This window comes from Lissotriton helveticus, chromosome 7 (genome assembly GCF_964261635.1).
Source record: "Lissotriton helveticus chromosome 7, aLisHel1.1, whole genome shotgun sequence".
Classification (NCBI taxonomy): Eukaryota; Metazoa; Chordata; class Amphibia; order Caudata; family Salamandridae; genus Lissotriton; species Lissotriton helveticus.
In genome coordinates, this window is record NC_136068.1 from 67157841 (window position 1) to 67180534 (window position 22694).

The 22694-nt window shown below is 42.1% G+C and overlaps 1 protein-coding gene across 1 annotated transcript in view; it reads left to right on the forward strand.

Moving 5' to 3' along the window:
* Window positions 1-22694, forward strand: part of LOC144768928 (alpha-2-macroglobulin-like protein 1) — a 451046-nt gene that overhangs the window by 203240 nt on the left and 225112 nt on the right. The gene's annotated exons all lie outside the window — the stretch shown is intronic.

Sequence of the window (22694 nt, forward strand, 5' to 3'; positions counted from 1 at the left end):
ACTAAGGTCCTGATTTCGAGTTTAGCAGACAGGGTACTCCATAGTAAACGAGGTGGGGTACTCTTTCTGCTAAATCCTCAGTCCAGCTGGCTCATTTAGGGATGGATGTGCCTTGACCTTCCTCCTACTCCCTGATGGAGTAGTGGCCATCAGAGAAAGTGCATTACACTGCAGACTCTATTTAAGGTGGGCTGTTTAATGTCTTTTTATTCCTGTCCAGAAAAAACCTAGAGATGAGAGTGTGCGGTCATTAGTTTTGCATTTATTTAGGAATAAAGTGCTGCTATTTGGAGTTTGTTTCTGAACATCAAAAAAGTGTTAAAAGTTTGGTGATCTGCTATCAAAAATGAAAGCGGCTGTCCACAAAACATTTTGTGCATTGAAAGTAGCTGCTATGATGGCAGGTCCTTTCAATGTACAGAGATGGCTGCTGGGCCAGTGGTCATGTCTAAATTTGGTGGATAGTAGTTGTAGAAAGTAGGATCTGCTTCTTCTGGTTTGCCTCACTTTTTGCTTGATATTCTACTGTTTTTGACTAGTCTGACTGGGATCCTGCTAATCAGGACCCCAGTCTATCTGCTTTCTCCCTACGTTTGTTAAGTTACGTATTAGGTACACCTCAGATTGGATACTGGGGTACCCTTGTCAGTCCCTAGTATATGGTACTCATGTACCCGGGGCATAGATACCCCAGAGGCCTCCCAGGGGCTGAAGCATGTATTATTCCACCCCTGAGAGATCATTTAAATGGAATTACATGTCTGCCTTTGCCGCCTGTGTAAGTTGGTGCTTCAACAACTTACGAAAGATAAAGGTTTGTTATATGTAAATGTTACTGCACTTAAAACGTATAATTCACCCCTATAGCAGGCCTTGACAATCCTGAAGGCACGGTGTTCGGTTCTAAGTGAGAGGGTGCCCCTGCATGAGTGGGACACCCCTGCAGCCTACGGAGTCCATTCTCCACGGTTGTCAGTGAAGCAGCTATACATATAGGTAGAGCTACATTATACAACCACATACAATGTCTATCTGGAGAATGGCTGCATCCAACCCCATCGTGTTTGATGTCAAACATCTTGGAATCATACTTCCACACCAGTAATTGGTGTGTGAGGTATGATTCCTCCCCTCAGAAGCAACCTTCGTGGGGCCCCCAGTATTCCCGGTACCAGCCTTCCAGTCCCCGGCAGCACAAAATGGTTGCGGCCGACCAGAGACACATTTCTGCCCTACTGCTGCTGAGCCAAGCTCGAGCAGGGAAGGGCAGGACAATAGGCATCCTGTCACAGGTAGATGTGACCACCTCTCAGAGAGGATTTAGTGTATTAGGGCTGGGTGGGTTCGCTTGCCAGCACCTGAAAGTCTGCATGGGGGGAACATTTGGTGTCCCCGTGCATAGTCCGATTCCAACCAGTCCTGGGAGCCAGTGGCTCCTGTTCTGGCACGAAACTGGACAAAGGACATGGGAGTAACCTCCCCAATGTCCAAACCTTCCCCTTGGAGGGTCCCCTGAATCTTGCCAACCCTCTTCTGTTGTTATATAAGGGCCTACCTGATTGTAGGACCTTAGATTCGACGTGGACAAGATTCTGAGCCAGAAACCACTGAAATTCGACCATCTGGACACTCTGGACTTCGTTTGGGACCGCCTTTGTCTCTCTCTCAGTCTGAAGCATTGTCTGTGCCTGTACATTGTACAGGATCCATGCAGGACATGTGGAGCATCAAGGACAGCTGAAGACATCTCCCTTGGAGTAAATGAGTCACTCCCATGCATCTGCAGGCACCTCAAAGCAACTGTCCGGTCTGCTGACTCTGAGATCTTATGGACTCTGAAGGCTCCAGCAACACAGGAGGTGGGTTACTATGTCCTTCGAGGCCTGAGCTGCCTTCTTACCAAGTTTGAGGTCAGAATCCCTCGTGGTAGCTGCATTACCTGAACCCCTGTGCCACGCGTACATTTGCAAGTGCATAGGCTTATTGGCATTTCCCAAACAAGTGCATTGGGCTCCGAGTAGCCCCATCCTCTGGTACCATTTCCTACCAAGAACTCCGGCCTCCTTGCACCGAGTGCTCCGTGGGCAGCTGTTTGGTGAAATTGCTTGAGGTCTTCTAGCGACTCCTGTGCCTCCTGGTCCATTTGAGGGTCAACTTTGATTTATTTTGGCTCCCCTGGTTGCTCCAGGCTTGCCCTGACTTTCCTGTGCTTGGTGAGTCTCCTGGACCTTGCTGGTCCGAACCGCAAACATCCTTGACCTTCTGCGTGGGTTGCTGCTGCCAAGGCTTGTTGATGCCCCTGCCGGACACCGACCCCTCAGCACTCTACATCCTTCGTGACACAGCTCATATCCCACTCCTGGACATCCTCTACATCTCCTGGTCCCCACAGCTGCAGAGTCAAGAACTCCACCAACGCACCTGAAGCACCCGAAATCGGTGGGCATTCATCTATCGGGCCCCGGGTCACTCCTGAGTGACCCAGACTCTGTCACCTCTGCTTGCAGGTTCTTCTCTACAAGAATCAATCCTTGGATTCCAAGGGACACTTTTCTTCCTTCCTCCAGCAGCACTTTCTTGAAGTTCCCCATTGAGATCGACAGCTGTTTCCAACGCCACTTCAGACCTATGCACTTGGCTTCCCTGGGATAGGTAACTCCGGTACTTCTGTACCTTTGGGTGGGGTGGCTCTCCAACCTTCTAGTATCCACAGGATTTCCTCAAAACCACTGGGAAGGGTCCTTGAACTTTAAACCTTTAACCTCGACTTGCACTTAGACTTGTACGGAGCATGCGGTTGTGTTTCCACACTTCACCCGTCCTCTGTGGGGTCCCTCTTACTCACCTTGGGTGGTTCCTTGGGGTCCCAGCAATTCTACATCCCCTCTAAACTGTCTTGACACGAGTCATGGTTCTTATACCACTGGTGGCTTGGTCCCCTCTGGCGCCCACTGTGTACTGTGCTATTACTGTCCTTTCTGTGCTTAAGTATTGTGTGCTTTCTGACTATCTCCGGGTAGGAGATAGTGCGTCGTACTAGATAGATTTATATCAGTAAATACATATTTTTATAACTACTGTGTGGTTCTCTTTTTATTTAACCAATACAATAAGATTGCATTCTGGTAAAGCGCTTAACATTCCTTCAAGATTGAGCCTGAAGGCTGCCCTCTACAGCTACCACATGGATAGTTTTCTAAGGTTATCTTTGACCTAAATCATCCTAAGGGTTGTTTGGACTGGTGCACGGTACCCACTTTAATTAATGGACAGCATATACCAGGCCAACTTCTCACGGTAGTCCTTTCAGGATGGCAGAAGTAATGTCCTCCACCAGCCAGACAGATGGAGTAACCTCACCAAACCATAAATTAGGGCCTAGTTCAACTGCCTACATTAGTTTGTTAATTAAGAATCTCTTAACTTCAAAGAGAGGGTTAAATCATTTTACATGGGTCAGAAAGTCAGGTAGCTACAATGAGAAGGACGGGGGAGGGGGCATGGGCACAAAGTTGTTTTAGACAATTATAAACTGGAATTTTGGATGTTAATTCATTACTTGTTTCCATTATCACCTGTAATCGATTGTCTAAGTGTAAATTTAATAACACTTGCAACAAATGGTAAGGGATATTCAAGTTCTTTAGTTTTAATCAAATTGTGGATGATCCACTTCTTCTAAAGCACAACTAATATCCACACATCGTTTTATATGTATTTTTTCACACAGGAGCTGTAGAGATAAAATATCGTCAATTGTTGAACAATGAGCTCAAAATCCAACTTGATCAGCTAGTTAGCGTTTGTTTTCAATAAACCATGTCTCCAGATGGTGTAGAATGACTTTAAAAACCCCTTTCCCACTTGTATCCATCAATGGATAGGGTGATAATTCAATGGATTAGGCTTATCCTTGTTTCTATATACATTTATAATTTGACTTTCTTCCAATGAATCTGGAATTTGGTTGAACATGATACAAAAGGTAAAATGTGGTTGATAACTAAACAACGATGAGGGTAACACTTAGTATGCACTGGTGAGATATTTCTTTAACAGGCCAATGAAGTCCTTGTCGGTTCGGGCGCTCCACTTCCTATGGCCCACCGTTCAGACCAATAACGTACCAAAATGAAAATAGTCATGGAAGGAGCGTCTAATTAACAAAAAATCACCAATCAAATATTGAAGGCCGTGTCAGATTCTTTCTTTTCACTTTCTTTATTCACCAAAATAATTTCTCCACAATTCAAAGCAAGGGAATTTACGAAGTCCAAATTCCAACAAAGTGTTCATCAATTTATAAATCCAATGCAATCTTTATTCATCCAGATCATTAGTTCAACAAAAAAAAAAAACAGCCTACGCATTTCGTCCTCCTTGGGACATCATCAGGGCTCATTAATTTATACGGCTTATAGCTGCTGGTACTGTGTCCTACTTCTCTTTGTGCAATAATGTATTCTTCACCCCAGTATTTTTCAAAAACAGAGCCTTTTCAATCGCAAGTCTCATTCTCCAAAAATTCCACAAGTTGTAACGCCGTCATCAGCATGTCCTGATAAATCTGCTGTCACTTGAGAAGTGGAATATTTGGAGAATGAGACTTACGTTGGTATATGAGCTAAGGACTATGATCAACTGTGATTGAAATGGCTCCATTTTTTAATAATCCTGGGGTGAAAAATTCATTATTGCACAAAGAGAAGTAGAAAGCAGTACCAGCATCTATAAGCTGTATAAACTGTACATGCAGCTTTAAAACTAACAGGGGGGGGATCAGACTGTAGTGCATTCTTGCACCCTTTCTGTTCACATTGTATATTTATATGCTTGAACAGGTCCTAGTGAAAGCTTGGGCAGATTGCCTGCGGTTAGGAGGCCAGTCGATGCCAGTCTTGCTTAAGGAAGACAGTGCTGTGTTAATGGCAAGAACTGCTACGGGTCTCCAAGACCTCCTTTAACGCCTTTGCGGATTTTATGGGGAACTAGACCTATGCATTAACATTGGTAAATCTCATGTGATGATGGTAGGCCCTAGCTCCACAAAACAAAAGCTTTTAAGATAGGGACACTGATCTTATCTCAGGTCAATGCCTTCTCATATTGAATGACGTCATGTTTTTTTGCAGGGATGCATTGGACTACCCTACTAAATGGGAAAAAGCCTGACCTAATAAGGGCTAATGTGGCAGTGTGATGGTTTGCCTTTAGATTGGGTAGGAAGCCCATCAGGGCCCTAGTGCAAGTATACCTGGCAAAATGTGGTTTGAGAGTCTCTTATGGGAGTTACATTTGGGGATATATCAAGCACGACTCTCTATAAGTTTTAGAAAACAAATTATTCAGGCAACTACTTAGTGTCCCTCAGTGCATTCCCTCCTATGTGGTACATGAAGAATTAGGGGCTAGGTTTCTTATGGATACTATAACCTTGCTAAATAAAGAGGTTTTGATTGTTTGTCTCCTGATTACAAACACCGTATGCCTTAGTTTAAATATACCAAGGCAACTTTTCAGAGTCTAGGAGGGGTGGAGCTCTTCCCTGACCCTAGGGGGTTCATTAAAGCCGACCGCAATTGGGTAAGTGAAAAGTTTCTGCAGCAGAAGTTATTGGATAGGGAGTATGTGGCTCGACAAAAGCCGTCGGGCGAGGATATGCTCTGTTGGAAACCACCCAATTTACAGATTCCTACCTCACCATTGTAACCTCTAACTATGGTCGTACCTGCCCAGACGTTTAGGCTAAACTTGTTATCACAGCTGCTATCAGCCCCACGGGGCTGGCAGGACGTTCACCCATTAGCACCCTGCGGCTGTATCCAAGTGTCTCCGTTCTGTAGATATTTTAAAGTCCCCAGGACAGTTTATATTGTCTCCCTTTTAAAGGCCCATCAGTTTAAACAAGTTTGACATGCTCCTTTGTTTTTACAGTTGCTTACTGGTGATATTATTTTTTAACGTTGCTAGTTTTCTAAAGGCTGTCTTGTGACTTAGGAACTCAATGGGCAACTGAATGCTTTTAGGTAAACTAGGCTGGGTCAGAGACTTCTTGTTTGCAAGTCTGTTTGAATTTGTATTTTAGGCGTGCATGTATTTATTGTACTTATTGTAATTCTTTCATGCTAACCAAATAAAGCCTATTTGATTTGATAAACAAATACTATAAAATTAAAATGATAAACAAATATTAATATTAAATATAATTAAACAATATAAGGAAATGTATTTGAGTCTGGGAGTAATACATACACGGTTGCTACTCCAGTTTATGCAACAGTAGAGAAACTGTAGAACTCCCGATGGGTTAAATATATTATTTTCACTCCAAACAGTACAAGAGTAGGGAAAGTGGTAGACTTCAGAGGGGAGTTCCCACTCCAGTCTGCGCAACAGTAGGGAAAGTCTTGGATTTCGAAGGGGTTACATTTACTATACACACTCCAGTCTGTGCAACAGTAGAGAAAGCAGTTGACTTCGGAGGAGTAACCGTTACAGTTTCCACTTCAGTCTGTGCAACACTAAGGGAAAGCGTTGGACTATGGAGGGGTAAGATTTCCTATTCCTACTCCAGTCTATGCAACAATAAGAAAAGTGCTTTACATATTTGCATAACTAAATACATTTAGAAAATACATACAACTCTTAATATAAACATTATTACTTAACAGATATAGGTATCTATTAAATAAAATAATATTTAACCAATTTGCTAAATTCATAAACAATGCAATCATTTTCAATTTAAAAATTATGGGGATTTGATTATTACTTAATTAGCTTGCCACCCTACACCCCTAAAAGCCCAGCAAGCAACTTGTAACTAACTAAAGTAAATGAGTATAAAACAATGTACATTATTGATAATCAATAAAAAAAAGATTTTATAATTATTAATACATTGTTAATGAATAAATACGTAATTAACTTCCCACCTACGAACCCTACAAACCTAGAAGCCCACACCATAAATATGACTGATATATATAAATATTACTCAATGTACATAATTACTAATCAATGAACATATCATTTTACAATCATAATTATCATTTTTAAATATCATGCAATTAACTTCTCACCCTAAACACCTACAAAATCTAGCACCCACTAGCAACGCACTACTAAAATACAGGTTAAATAATTCAGTATTACATAATGTGCATGAATATTAATCAGTGCAATCTATACTACTATAATAAAGGAGAAACTTGCAGGCTTTGAGGCAAGTAAACGCGGGAACCACTGCGCCAATCTACACACCCGATACACCGTAGAAATCGGCAGGGTGTGTAGATGGTTATAGGCTATATAAACTTTAAAAAAAAAACTTATTTAAAACAATTAATAAAAAAAAATATAGTCCCCCCAAAGTAGCGCCGGCCGCGACGTGCGTGCTCACGTCGAGGAGCGGCGTCAGAGCGGCGTCAGAGGACCGGCAGACATGGCGCGGGGGGGAGGAGCTGTCACGTGAGCAGCAGCGGACAGGCCAGCGGCGGTGAGAGACCTGCATCCACAAAGTGACAGAGGCCGTGCTTTCATTATGCCTCCCTTCGCTCTATCCTTTTTCTCCTTTTCTGTATCTACCTCTCCTCGGCTCTTCTCTCCCCCTCCCTCTTTGCCTCCCCCTATCCCTCTTTCCTCGCCTTGTCTATTTCCCCCATCTCCTCTCCCTATCCCCAGCCTGCTAACAGCACTTCATAGCTGTCATCAATTAGTGCGGCAAGTGCTGAATTATATCTCACTCATTAAACCGCCTGTTGCCGCGCTCAGCGGCTGCAATTACACCCGAGGAAATAAGTCTCTCCTTCCCAGTCTGAGCAACACAGCTGCTCGAGGAGGGGGCTTCGGGGGGGACTGCACAGCGCTTAGAAGCAACAGGAGGACTGTGCGCAGCCACAGCTACCAGAAGACTCTGTGTCAGAACAGTGTCCGTCCTGTTCTGTACCTGAACAAAAGAAGTCATTCTGGGAATTGTAGTTTTGTGTAAGGTCATCGGCACACTGTGGGCTTAAGTTTGAAACTACAATATGTTGTTAAAGGAACGTCCGGGAGTGGAAATGTAGGGTCTTAGAGAAATTTTACAAAACTATGCGAGGCCTCTACAGGACAGAGGCAAGTTGAGGAAGAGCAACAGAGAGGCAGTGTATGATGCGAAGGGTTAATAATTAATAAGGCAGAGTGCTGAACATGTAGGGGTAAAAAACATAAGACAGCTAGCTGTACGTGGAGTGCATAACACCCAGATGCCCGAGGTGTAATTGTAATTGCATTTATAAAGTGCTTGCTACCCCAGACGAGGCGTTGAGGTTAGTGGTGGCTGATAAGGGGCAGTGGTGGTAGTTGTGTGTGTGTGGTAGGGAAGTGTTAGAAACAAGCATTTGCAATGCAATAGGTCTTGCATTAGGAAAGTTTGGGCTATTGGTATTGTAAATTACAAATTTTGTATTTATGTTTTGTATTTGAAAATAGCTAAATTATTAGCTTTGTCATTTACAATGCCAATAGTTATACCTTTCGCAAATGTGACATCTATAGCATTTGTAATGCAATATGTGTTGTGTTTACGTGACTTACATGTATTGATATTACAAATAACAATGGCTTTTAATTTCTTTTCAATAATTAATACTTAAATAAAAGTTATTGTAATTTATAATGGCAATAGCTTAAAGTTTTGTAAATAACGTTTGTGAAGATTATGTTCAGTGTATTTTATTGTGACGAAAATCCAAGAACAGAAGTGACATATTAACATCTTTTTGTTACATCTATACTACTATAATAAAGGAGAAACTTGCAGGCTTTGAGGCAAGTAAACACGGGAACCACTGCGCCAATCTACACACCCGATACACCGTAGAAATCGGCAGGGTGTGTAGATGGTTATAGGCTATATAAACTTTAAAAAAAAACTTATTTTAAAAAATAAATAAATAAATAAATAGTCCCCCCAAAGTAGCGCCGGCCGCGACGTGCGTGCTCACGTCGAGAAGCGGCGTCAGAGGACCGGCGGACATGGCGCGGGGGAGGAGTGGTCACGTGAGCAGCAGCGGACAGGCCAGCGGCGGTGAGAGACCAGCGGAGAGGCGGACATGGCGCGGGGGAGGAGCGGCGGCGGACAGGCGGTGAGGAGCAGAGCGGCGAGGACCTGTCAACTCAGGAGCGGAGAATGAGGTAAGCAGGTGGGTGTCGGGCCAGGCGGGGGACGGGGAGTTACTAAAGGCAATGTCGGGGCAGGCGGGGGTCGGGGCAGGAGAGGGACGGGGACTAACACCTCCAGGCGAGGGTCGGGCCAGGCGGCAGGCGGGGGATGGGGCGGGCGGGGGCACGGGCTGCTGGGCAATATCGGGGCAGGCGGGGGTAGGGGGAAGCCTGAAAGCACCCGGACAAGGTCGGGACGGGCTGCTAGTAATTAATAATGAATTAATAATTATTACTTAATTACCTTCTCACCCTATACCACTATGAACCTAGTATTCCGCACTCAAAAATATAACTACAACATATGATTATAACACAATTGTCATAATTTATAATCAATTAAATAATACATTACAAATTCATTGTAATTAATTATTACCTAATTAACTTTCGATCCTATACCCCTACAAACATAGCAACCCACACCTAAAATATTATTATTCATAAAATGAGTATTACATAATATGCATAATTAGTATGAATCCCATACTTACTGGGAAATTATTAATGAATTGAATAATTATTACAAAATTAACTTTTCAACCCATCCTCTACATACCCAACTACCCACTACTACACTATACGATACAATTAAAATAAAAGTTCAAAATCACTTAAAATCACAGACTGTATTAAAAAATTATTAACAGTTATACAGGCAATAACACATACAATAAATATATGAATAAAAAGAGAATTCAATTATTTTAAAAAGAGATTCTTTACAACTATATTATTGAAAACTATATTAACGACAATAAGATTCTTACCTAAGACTTACCTAAAAAAATTATATTCTTAACAACAATATTTCAGCATTCACGACTTACCGGGCTCACAGATATTTGCCAGAACTTCAATAGACTCACCTATTCCCCCTGAGGCCATTCTTCATCCGCTGGAGCGAAGAGATCAGCTTCGAATTCCGCCACAGCTGGGGCAGTCTTGTGTGGCCAGGGGACTACATTTCCCGGCTTTCCTGTGTGGCGCCCTACCAACGCGTCACACTTCAGCGCCAGGAGGCGCTTAAAAGACCTGGGTGCCTTCCGCGGCATGGGACGCCCGCGGGCTTAGCCCGGGCCAAGGGCGGGCCCGTCCACGCCCGTCTTAGACCGGAGGAGGCCGGGCTGGGCCTGGTCCCTTGGTTTCTTGCCCTGGGTAATAATTTATTCCATTACTGTTATTGATATTGTGTGTCTGCTGGTTTTTACCTGATAGTCAGCCTAACTTAGTATAAATTATGGGCAAAAGGAAATTAGCATTCCCAAAAGGCATAAAGACTAACACCGATACCCAGCAAACCATACTAGATTACCTAACAGGTGCGGTAGGTCTCCTAGACAAGCAGATTCTATCTGTAGAGGAATCAATTGAAGGGGCTTCTTCTAGACTTAGTCAAGAGTCGTCACACCACGAGGTAAATAATCAAACCCAGGGGAAAAGAACTTCAACTCATCAAATGGCTGTATTTATTTATTACGGCTCTGACGACTTACAATTGATTACTAATGATTCCCCTACACAACTCTCTCAAAAAAAGCCTAAGAAACCAAGTGCGAATGAAAAATTAGACGCCCAGAAAGTCATTACTTCAAACATAACACATCGCTCGCCAAAACTGAAAAAGCAAATAAAATATATCCCACAGGGGAAGAAACGGGTAGATCAGCAAAAAACCATACCAAAACAAAAGGCCAAGTCAACAACTCCCCTAACAACTCAATTTGATTATAAGCCCGAGATTCAGAATCTGACATCCTTGGTGGAGAGACTAGATTTGTATGTTAGATTGGGGTTGGACCAGTTCACAACTAGAATGGCCAACATAGAAAATCTCTTAGACAACAAGCATAAAGCAACGGGCTCACCCTCAAACAGCATTGAGCATTATAACAACTTGCCAAACATTCACTTAGTAACATTAGACCATTCAGCTATGGCCACTATATCTACGAACATACCCCCTGCAGCAGGTACTACTCCACAGATTAATCAAGCACATAAAAAGATAACAGATAAAAGGGGTCAGCCTTTATTGAAAACCCAGAATAGCTTGAAGAACAAAACCCCAACAACTTCACAAGTAATTCTACGACAGATACACCCACCATGCACCTTGAGTGAGTTCAGACAAGCCCATTCTCCGACTCCCTTAAACGATGATCCACCCGCTCCGGATACTCATCTAGACCTCCCATCAGAAGCCACCCCCTACATTATTTTCCTGGGAAACGTACCTAACAACACATTTCCCACTGAGGAATCATGGATATCACTCAAGAACAAATCACTACATTGGTTAAGCAGTAGGGTAGGTTTACATAGACAATTATTCCAGGACTTCAAGATGGTCAGACGTGTACAGTGATTGGGATCAAGGGAAAAGGTTTTGTCAGGGGACTGTATAGTACTGACATTTGGATCACAATTGCTGGTCAATGAAATCTTGAGAATAGGCGCTAATCATACCATAGATGCTATAGGGCTAAACATATTACCACTAGGATTTTTTTATCCACCTAGAAGAAACAACCGCCCTCCCACAAAGTGGAGAAATCCTCTTATTGATCAATGGGTACCTCAGTCCATACCCATCTATAATAGATTCAATGCTCTTTCAGGGCTAGATGACAATGAATGACTGGAACTGGGAGATAGTACAACAGGAGATTCATTAGGAGAGACTAACTGCATGGCTCATAGTCAGTCGCAAGTACAGCACTGTGACAAATCCCACGACTCACCTAATCTTGTTACTCATAGCCCAACTAGCTCAGATCCCTTATGAATAACAGACACTGTGGTCCTCCATCTAAATGTAGGGCTGTCGGAGAGTGATCAGCCAACACATCTATTAAACTCAGAGCTACCCCTCCAGCCCATACAAACCAAGTCTGACTTAAATGCCCTGAAAATTAACATTGTCTACTGGAATATAGCAGGTCAACTCTCGAAGTCTACGAATGACAAGTGGGTGGAAGGGGTGAGGGAACACAACATAGTTTGTCTCCAAGAGACCTGGCTTAGCTCCCCAATTCACTTAGAGGGATACAAGACTTATTTCTCCGAGGCTATTCCATCTGCTTCGGGGAGACGGAAGGGGGGTCTAACGACATGTGTCTCAAATACTTTGGCACTTAAACAACTTGTCCCATTGAGCCTGGAAAGTAACTACCAGATTCTAATGTTAAATATAAATAAAACGTCTATTTACTTCCTAGTAAATTTCTATAACAATCTGAATTCAACTGATTTAATTGATGTTTTAAACAAGGTTTCCTTTTTATTACAAGAATTACGAACAAAGTACATGAATAAATTGTTTGAATTGATTTGGGGCGGTGATTTTAATCTATTTTTGTGCAAAAAGAATTGTACTAATAACTGTGGTATTCAGGACTAGGATGGAAATAATCTAACGCATTTTTATCATACCAAACCTGGTAACCGTATGAATGAGATTATATTCGGTTTGGAGATGGGGTTTGCAAATGAATTGGTAACCCCACCTGTAATTTTTTCTTCTACGTTTCATGGGAGGGGGTTAAATAGCACAATTGACTTTGTACTTGCTTCTTATAGCCTAGCACCAACAATCCAGAAGTTTGACATTATTAACAATGTAATAAGTGATCATTCCCCCATTAGTTTAATATTATGTGTACCTATCATCATGGAGCACCCTGTCTACTTGAGTCTCCTGGATCAGCAGACCCTGAAACTAGATAGACTTAATGGCTTTGCATTAAAGTGGGGTAAAATTGATCGAGAACTCACGACGGCCAAAATAGTCAAACGTGCCCTGTCTTCAGTTGAAACTTGTCTTGATCCCAACTCTAAACCTGAACAAATACTGTCTAGTTACAAAGCAATCAATAAAATTATAGAAGAAGAACTATTTTGTAATCACTCGAACAACAGAAACACAAAAAAGGGCTGGTTTAATCCCGAGTGCACAAAAGCCTATTCAGCACTAAAAATTGCATTAAGTAAAAGCAATCGGGACAGGAAAGAAATCATTAGCCTTAGAAAGGCTTATGTTGCGGCCCTAAAAAAACGCAAAAAAGAGATAAAGAATGACCTATGGAAGCAGCTACATAATAGCTGCTTAATGAATGATAGTTCTATTTTCTGGAAAGTAGTTAAATCTCCCTTCCTTCTCGATAGAAATGATACCCCAAAGCTAGATGTTGCTATAGATGCTAAAACATGGGTTAACCATTTCTCAACAATATTTAGTCAGGATTTAGACGTGAACATAGAGCATTCTGTGAACGATAGGAGGGAATTACTCCCACGAGATGCAGTCTACCCACTACAGTTAAGTTTCACTCACACGGAGGTATTAAATGCTTTAAAAGCCTTAAAATTAGGGAAAGCACCAGGGCCCAACGGGGTCCCTGTGGATCTTTTTAGATATAACTTAGATCTCTGGTCCCCTATTCTCACAATAGTGCTGGAAGCTGCAAAAAATGTGGGACTAATCAATTCCTGGTCCACTTCAATTTTAGTGCCAATTTTTAAAAAAGACGATCGACAAAGTCCAACATGTTACCGACCTATTTCACTGTTAGATTCTTTTGGTAAGGTCGTAGGCCGCATTCTATTAGAGCGACTTCAGGACTGGTTAGCTGATTATAAAATAATCTCAGATCTGCAATACGGGTTTCGAGAAGGGTTGGGCACAGTGGATCAGGCTTTGAACTTAACACTTCTTATAGGAAAATATGTACTTCCTATTTACACTTTATACTAATGGGCTCGAAGCAACTATGTTGGAAGGGAGTAAAGACCTTCCTACAATTCGTCGTCGGCCAATCCCAGCACTACTATATGCCGACGACGCGGTGATTCTCGCAAGAACTCCCCTTCAGCTACAGCGGACCTTAAATAAATACTGTAGTTTTATGAATAGTCTAAATCTTAAAGTAAATATAAAGAAGACCTATGCTATGCATGCAGGCCCAAGGCTGAAGAAAATTAAGGATATATATGTCAATAACACTGTATTAGAATGTACTACATCTTACCCCTATCTCGGGATCCTAATAGACAATAAATCCAAATGGACACAAGCCATTAATTCTAGGAAGTTGTTATTCCTGAGGTCCACCACTACCCTAGTGGCTTTCGCACAGAAATTAGGGAAGAGAGCTCCTTCAGAAATGATAAAAATCTACCGGGCCAAATGTATTAGCGTCGCAATTTACGGCTCAGGTGTGTGGGGGCATGTCAATGTGGATGAATTACAGAAGGTTGAGAATACCTTTTAGAGGTACTTACTCGCAGTCCCTAAGAGCACCTCGACATATGGATGTCACCTAGAGCTAGGATTGGATTACATAACAGATATCATGCAAATCCAACTGATTATGTTATGGCACAGGATCTGGCCTACGTACCAGATCGAGCTAACACGTTCCCTAGTTCAGGACTGTCTGTCACTTGACAATATGGATAAAATCAGATGGCTAGCCTACGTGAAAAAATTATTTGAAGATCTTAGCCTCGAATGATACTTTACTGATCCATCACTTATATCTGAGCTGCCTAGAAAAGAATTAAAAAAGGTCTGTCTAGCCCATCTAGGCGAGTTGCGCCTTTTAAATGAAATAGGAAAAAGTTCAGTCCAACATCTTTTGTCCATCCAGGTGGTCTCTGCATTGCAACCGTATCTAACATACAGTATGATTTCGTATGAAAAATTCCTTTTGACCCGTGTTAGATTTAATATTTTCCACCGGTTAATTTCTTTCCCCCAACAGAACGATTGGTCCACGAATTTATCTGCCTGTCCATGTGATGGTATTTCTTTACAATCTTCAATCCATATACTGTTTTTTTGTAAATGTTATATTGCACCACGCAAACGATGGATTGTACCTATATTAAGGTTTCTGGGCCTTCGTGGTTGTCGCCCAGCCTTTTTAGTGCTGCAGCTTTTGGAAAATGAAATATATGCTAAAGCTATAGCTTGCTTTTTGAAAGTCTGTGTTAATCATTTTCCTAACTTGGATTAATGATTGCTATATAGGCATTCTTAACTTGATTGTACTTATTATTACTTAATTAATGTTTGAATACTTGACAAATTTGTAAATACAATGTATGTATGTAGGCCATCATTGATTTTAACTGTTTTTATATCCTGTATTTTGTATATGAACTTTTATGGTTTTTCTACAAATTATGGAAACCGAATAAAGATAATTTTGAATTTGAATTTGAATTTGTATCACAATATTTATGGTTTAGGTTCAGAATACTTTATTCACCGTTATGCCATAAAAGCAGCAGTACAATTTACTCAATTTAGAAACATGCAATTATCCTTACAGTTACCATGATGATTTTAATTCCATTTTAAAATTTAAAAAAATACAGATCATAATATTTATTTTTCTGATATTTCTGTATCCCAATATTAAAAACTCAATATTTTGTTTATAGTGACAATAGTGAAATACAGAGATTAGGCTGATAAAGCTGGAGATGGAGAGAAGCCATTCAGATAATTTAGTAGTGATGATGAGTCTAACTTTTTTCCTGATTTTGATAGTAAGTTTTCTGGTGCAGAGAGGTTAAACATTTTCATTCACCCACGTGTTAGCCCTGGAAAGACAATTTCTTAGAGTTGTGATGTCTTGTAGGTTGGATAAATTCAGCTACTGTGTGTTGCCAGCGTACTGATGAATGCTCACACCAAGCAGATCCGTGTAAACGTTAAAAAGATCTGAGGTGATGATTGATCTTAGTGAAATCCCACATGGTAAATTTGCCGGTCTAGGTTTGTGGTTCTTTATACTTACCAGGAGTTACCTGTCTCTCAGGGAAGAGAGAACCAATTTAGGACATTTCCTGTAAATCTCATGTGGTGTTTAATTATTGTAATTATTTTGCTATGATCTGCTTTGTCAAATGCTGCAGTTTGGTTGATGGGAACCATTAGACATGTTTCACCATTATTAAGGATGTGGTGTACGTTCTTTAATACTTTTAGGATAGCGGATTTCATACTGTTCCATGCCCTAAAGCCAGATTCAAGACTATCTAGAAGACTATCTTTGTATATGTCAGAGATCAGCTGTTCTGCTAAAGTTCTAGCACTAGGTTTACGGAGCCACAGAAGATGATGGAGTGGTTTAAAGTTAGCTGTGCTTGAGGAATCAAAGTTTGGTTAGTTGAGAATCGTGTGATTTGACTGTTTTTTAAACATGAAGGAAAGTTTGTTGAGTGAGTGATGTATTTATTAGCTTACTCCATACACAGCAGTATGCAACGTCTTAAGTAAACTCTCTTTTGCACTTCTGTTTCACTGATGATAAAAAAGAAAGTACATTGATGTTATTGTTTTTTTTTATTTATTTATTTTTTTTGTTCAAAAACTTTTATTGGAGTAAGCATAGAAAAGTACAAGAATGGGCCTACAACCTCACGGGCCGGCCGCTAATAACAAGACACAATGCATGAAAGAAAAAATGCACACCCGCGGGTAGGTACAGCACGAGTACAAAGCATTACTCTACAGATATCACAAAACAAGTCGTATTTTTATTTTATACAAAAAGAAACACAAACACTAAAAGGCGAATGCACGATGATTAAGGTCAGCCCAAAGAACGGAGGGGACGGTTCCACGATCAGGAGAACACACCCAGAGCCCGGAGGCTCCAATCAATTCGGAAGGAGGGGGGGAGGGGAGCAGCGGGGGGAACCGGAGGTATAAAAACCTTATGGAAAGGTTCTGGGAACGCTAGTCTAGGGAGAAAGGACAATCTCAGCAGTGTCTACAAGGGGAGGGGTGCAGATACCCCCACGATAATCATTCCACTGGCCCCAAACCTTCGTCCACGCCCTGGGTCTGCCCCTGGCCACATAAACCGTCTTCTCACGAAACATGGACCAGTCCATGTTGTCCTCCCACTTCGAGACCTCAGGGGGCCTGGAAGCGCCCCATAGTTGCGCGACATCCCGCTTCGCAATCATGTAACCAAGGGTGGCCCATCTGATCTGGGCCACAGAGTAGTCAGTGGGCTCCCACACATTCAACAGACATCGTCGAGGCTCCGGCCGCAGAGCCACATCCGTAACAGCAGTCATCACCTCAAGCACAGCAGTCCAATAAGCAGCTACAACCGGGCACTCCCAGAGGATATGTAAAAAGGTCGCAGTCAAACCACATCCACGCTTACATAGCCCATCCGAAGAAAAGCCCATCGTAACCAGACGCGGACCAGTGACATAGACTCGATGAAGAATCTTAAGCTGAACCAAGCGGAGACGGGCAGGAATGGCCACCTCCTTGGGAGAAGAGAGTGCTGATTGCCAATCCTCGTCGTCCAGTTCCAACCCATCGCCAACCCAAGCCTCCCGAAGTCGGACCAGTAAGTCCGCCCGATTATTAATCAATTTCTTGTAAATCAGAGAAATAGTACTATCGGGAAGATGTCCATCAAGGACACGGTCCTCGAGGGGGGAAGATTCAGGCAGGGCCTCATCAGGAACCAAGACCGAGGCGAGGGCGTGCCGGACCTGCAGGTAGCGAAAAAATTCCCTACCACTCAAACCATATTCCACCTGGAGGGCCTGGAACGACTTCACACAACCGTTCGAGTACACGTCACCCACCTTACAGATCCCAATCACATCCCAGCGGTCGAAACCCTTGGTAGACCAGAGACCGCCCAAACGTTCCGAAGCATAAAGCGGCGTCGCCAACGTCAAACGATCCTCCCACCCCAAACTCACACTCGCAGCCCGCCACACAGTTACTGCAATCTTGGACGGGCCCACAAGATGGCGCCCGGCCGATCGGGAATAAAGCGCTCTAGTAAAGTCCCCACCCGGAAGCTGGAGTCTGTCATTGATGTTATTGTTGTTTCTTATGCCCTTCAGATACAATGCAGAGCAGGGAAGGGTAGTTTTTATTGTTTTCAGTTGTAAAATCTTTTGCAAAGAAAATATACACAGCATGATACAGAGACAATACAAATAAAACAGATGAGTTGGACAGTGGAATACCTACATTCAAAAAGATTCTTTGTGCTACAACTGTAATACATGTCTGAACATGGCAGTGCATAAGTAAAATATTGAAGGCAAAGGATAAGGGAAAGAATCCTGGAATAGAAAACTGAAATCAGGAATGAACATCCGATGGTTGGCTGGCAGCCTCTTCACCGTCTAGCGCTTCTTTCTTAGTATTTTCAGTGTCCATGCTGGTGGTAATGTTGAGCATGTTGGACCTAGATATAGACTGCAACAGTGAGTTAATGGCTCACAATATTGTTAGTTCATAAACTCTAAAATGGAGGTGCAGAAGACCGGTTCACAAATAAAGAGGCAACCCAGGGGCTCTATAATGGATGGGTAGCACACTGACCTAGAAATGATTAGGTGGTTCAGTAGCTCAGAAATGGATAGGTAGCAGATAGGTAGCAGAGCAGCGCAGAAATGGAAACATGTATATACTGTTATCGGGTGTACTTGCTGTGCACTCGGAAGGAGAACATCCAGATTACAAGGATCTAATTTGCTTGGGCCATTATTGTAGGGCTCCTTTTCGAATTGCTACCAGTTGACTATTTGCTATACTAAGGAAAGTGTTGGATATTCCACTTGTTATGCAAAGCCCTGATGAAGTTCCTTTATTGGAACGGAACGCGTTGGCTGATGCCCATTTCTACTACTATGAAAAATAAAGAAACCAGACAGACTCATTTATATGGCTTTGACTCCATTCCTGCTGCACCTTCCATCTTCTAAGAATGGGAAACGTAGGTCACTACTTCAGAAATTGATTGGCTACACTTTGGCTGTGAAGCAGTGTAGCAGGGTCAAAGGGTATGTCATATCAGTTCTGCTACTATAGGCACTTGGGTGAATTGGTGCCCATGGCTGGAAGTAACCTTCAAGGTGCAATGCCAAATTTCAATTCTGGTTTGAAGTGATGCAGCCTATCTGACTCCATTTTACTCATGTTCTTTGCTTTAGAAAAAATAAATTTAGGAAACATAATATCTAAGTTTGGTCAAGTAGCAATTTTGCTTTGATTTGCCTACTTTAAAAAGAAAAATCTCATGATATTCTGTCAACGCAACCTACAGATAGGCTCGAAAGGTATACGCATGCCATATAAACATAGATACCTTTGTTTAGATAAAAGATTGTTTCTATTTTGTAAGCGTTCTCTGATCTTGCACATGAGAGGCACTGTTCAATATTCATGACTTTAATGAAGGTTCCCATGATGGAGAAGTAGATATGCAAGTATCATTTCCCTTACAGCTGCAGAGGTAGCTAGCTCACAGGCCCACCAAAGTCATACACCTCCCAATGAGAATTTGGACAGCAGTTCAAAATTATACAAGGAATGGAAGACAGTCCGGAAGATCTCAAGAAAACAATCAATACGATCAACAGGGTGAATGGGTGGGAATTTCAACAAATGACTGATGCTTAATAATTCCAAATTATATTTCAGTACAAAAACGATTCCCTCAACAACACATGACCATTTAATAATAGCATCTAGAAATATCTGAGATCAGTGCACCTTCAGTAAGATGAATTGACAAGTTATAGTAATTTTTGGTTGCATTACTGTCTTCGATTTGTTATTGGTACAAGATTTAAGGAGTTAAATGGGAAGGGTAGGATGCTAGCTCTCTATATAGGGTAGTAAAACGAAAGGCACTGTGCAGAGAGTCCAGTGGATCCCCAATTGGTGTACAGAGGTAAACTCAGATGGTACTAGTGCTCTTTTTGAGGGAGTGTGGGCGAGCAGTTAGGCTTATCAGAGAGTTGTGCTAAGCATTTGTTGCCCCACACAGAGGCTAGAAATGAGCCACACACTCACAAATAAATCAGAGACCAATTTGTAGAAAAATACAAGTATCTTTATATATTTTGTGAGAAGCAAGACTTCAAAATGCCGATACATTCTTTGTTCAGTTTCAGTAATTCGAATAAAAGCATTATAGTTCGAGAATTGCAATTCTTCAGTATTTTAGCACAAGGCGTAAAACACCGTTAAACATTTACCATCACGGTCAGTGGAAAAATAAATGAGTTAGCGTGGGATGCATTGGTTTTGGAGAAAGAAATGAGTTAGATAGTGGTATACTGCCAACACATTTACCGTTGTGATCAATGAAAGCAATGCTCCTCTGCAGCCACGGCCCGTGGAAGGAGTTTCGGTGGGGCGTAGAGGCGGGGCGGGGGAGGGTCAGGGTGGGGGTGCTAAAAACTGGAGTATGGATAATTGAAGGTGAGTAAACAATTCAATAAAGAAAACGAATTCAATTACCCATACTCCAGGTTTTAGCACCCCCCCATCCTGCCCCTCCCACGCCCTGCCTCTCCGCCCCACCGAAAGTCCCTCCACGGGCCGTGGCAGCTCCTGTGAGGAGTTTCGGGTGACCACGGTAACATGGGTTTCAGAGGCAGTTCTTCTCTGGAGGGATGAAAGCCTTGGGGGACCCATGACTTGGGTACAGCAGGCAGTTTTGAGTTACCTGGATCAAAAGTACAGGAGGTTGAGGGAGGTGGTATCGGTCATCACTGGCAGCGGTCGGGCTGCAGGCGTGCTGTAGAGCAGTCCATCGCTGTGGGGCGGTCGTGCCCAACTTGCGGCGGTCACGCAGTCGACACCACCAAGAATTGGGTGCAGGCTCACAGTAGCGGGGCTGTTTTCAGTGTCAGTCGTAGGTGCTGTTATGAGCCCTCTCCCCGGCAGGTGCGTTGAAGGGGTCAGACACTGGACTGGTGACTGGTGACTGGTGACCAACAAGCCTTGGTTGCTGCAAATGGTACCCCTTTACCTCAAGTGCTCAACAGTAAACCTCACAGCAGTTTTTCATTACCAAGCAGGTCACTGGAGTCATTTTCTGTAAACCCCAAATTGTGACAAAGAGTTTTTATAGGAAAAGTAGTGCTTCCCCCTTTCATGGGGCTACTACAGAAGGCCTGGCACCTGAGTGATTGGGAGTCCGCCAGCCCTCTGACCGATTGACTGCTTTTTCAAAGGTTTCTGGGTGATCGAACCAAGCCGCATTAGGGGTTGTACCTATCCCACGTCTTTAAGGAATATTTATTATCAAATTAAACAATGCCAGATCTCTTAGAAACACAGGAGTATTATTCATATAAAATGCAATGTAAGGCTTTAATGTCCATAACCACGATAACATTATATGCACTCATAAAAGAAACCCACTCAACACTTTTTCAATGCGTGCTACAGAAAACCAGAGAGAGTAATTGCCGGAATTGTGCATGATGTCAAGAAATCCAAGGCAGCTTCTTAAAAATGGATACCATAAACACAAAAAAGGTACCAGCTTAACTGACTCTTTGTGGGAACAAAAGGGCAAAATATTAGCATACTGTACAATGTATGCTTTCGATTCATATCGCAGCCATAGAATACGATGTTAATCCTTATACCCATTCACTTTCGCAGATTTTTCCTAATTTAAGACCGAAATGATCTTTTACTGATATCACCTACAGTTTGCATCAAGAGCAAAAATTAAATAACACATTTATTCTTGGTCCCAAATCTTTAGATGCAATTGTGTACAATGACTTCCTTCCCTGAATATTATTCATATCCAGTTTTATACTTTCTATTCTCATTAATCTCTTACATTTATTTTTATTTGTTTCACATGCAATTTCAAGTCAAGATTTTACAGCAGTTCAGAAAGAAATTTACCAAAAAGCTTGAGCCAGTTTAATTTAAAAAGTTTGAGCTTTAGGAAATAGAGACAAAATGAAATTGATAAAAAAATCACATTAGCAGCCCAGCATACATTTGTAGGCTACAGACCAAGTTCTAGATGTAGGAACTAAACCGGTGTTGCCATGGGTAGGAAAAAAAGCATTCTTAAGACCTTTCCCACCCAAAAGCGAGAAGCTTAAGTTGCTACTCAACATCATAGCATGGAAGCCAATCAATATGATAGGAATAGTTTTGCATCTGTTGGCTTTCTAATGGACTGCCATTTAAACAGTAAAAGCAGACTAAAGCTCTCATAGACAAAATAGCTTTTTTCGAAAATGTGTCCCAAATTTTCCTACAAGATATTCAGATTGCATACAAATTTCATTCAGCTGGAAGTAAACGTATCCCTGAAAAAGTCAAAGTTATGTTAGCTGCATCATCTTCTTCAGATTTGCAGGAGAAAAATATCTGGAAATCAAATTCATGCAAACATTTTCATTAATTGCGGGTAGGCAGAACGACTAATATAGTCGGAGGGTTCACTAGGGGTTGAAAAGGTGTTTTTATGTCTCTATCACTTCAGAAACTCTGGAGAACCTTCATTCTACTCAAGAACTTCATGCCAACAAGTCAAGCCACTGTCTATGATTCACTTTTCACATTCTAAAATAGTGTTATGATGCTAATGTGATAGATTCACTCACACTTTGTGTCACGCCTCCTGGTCATTGTAATAATTGCCCCATGGGCTTTCTGTCTCCGC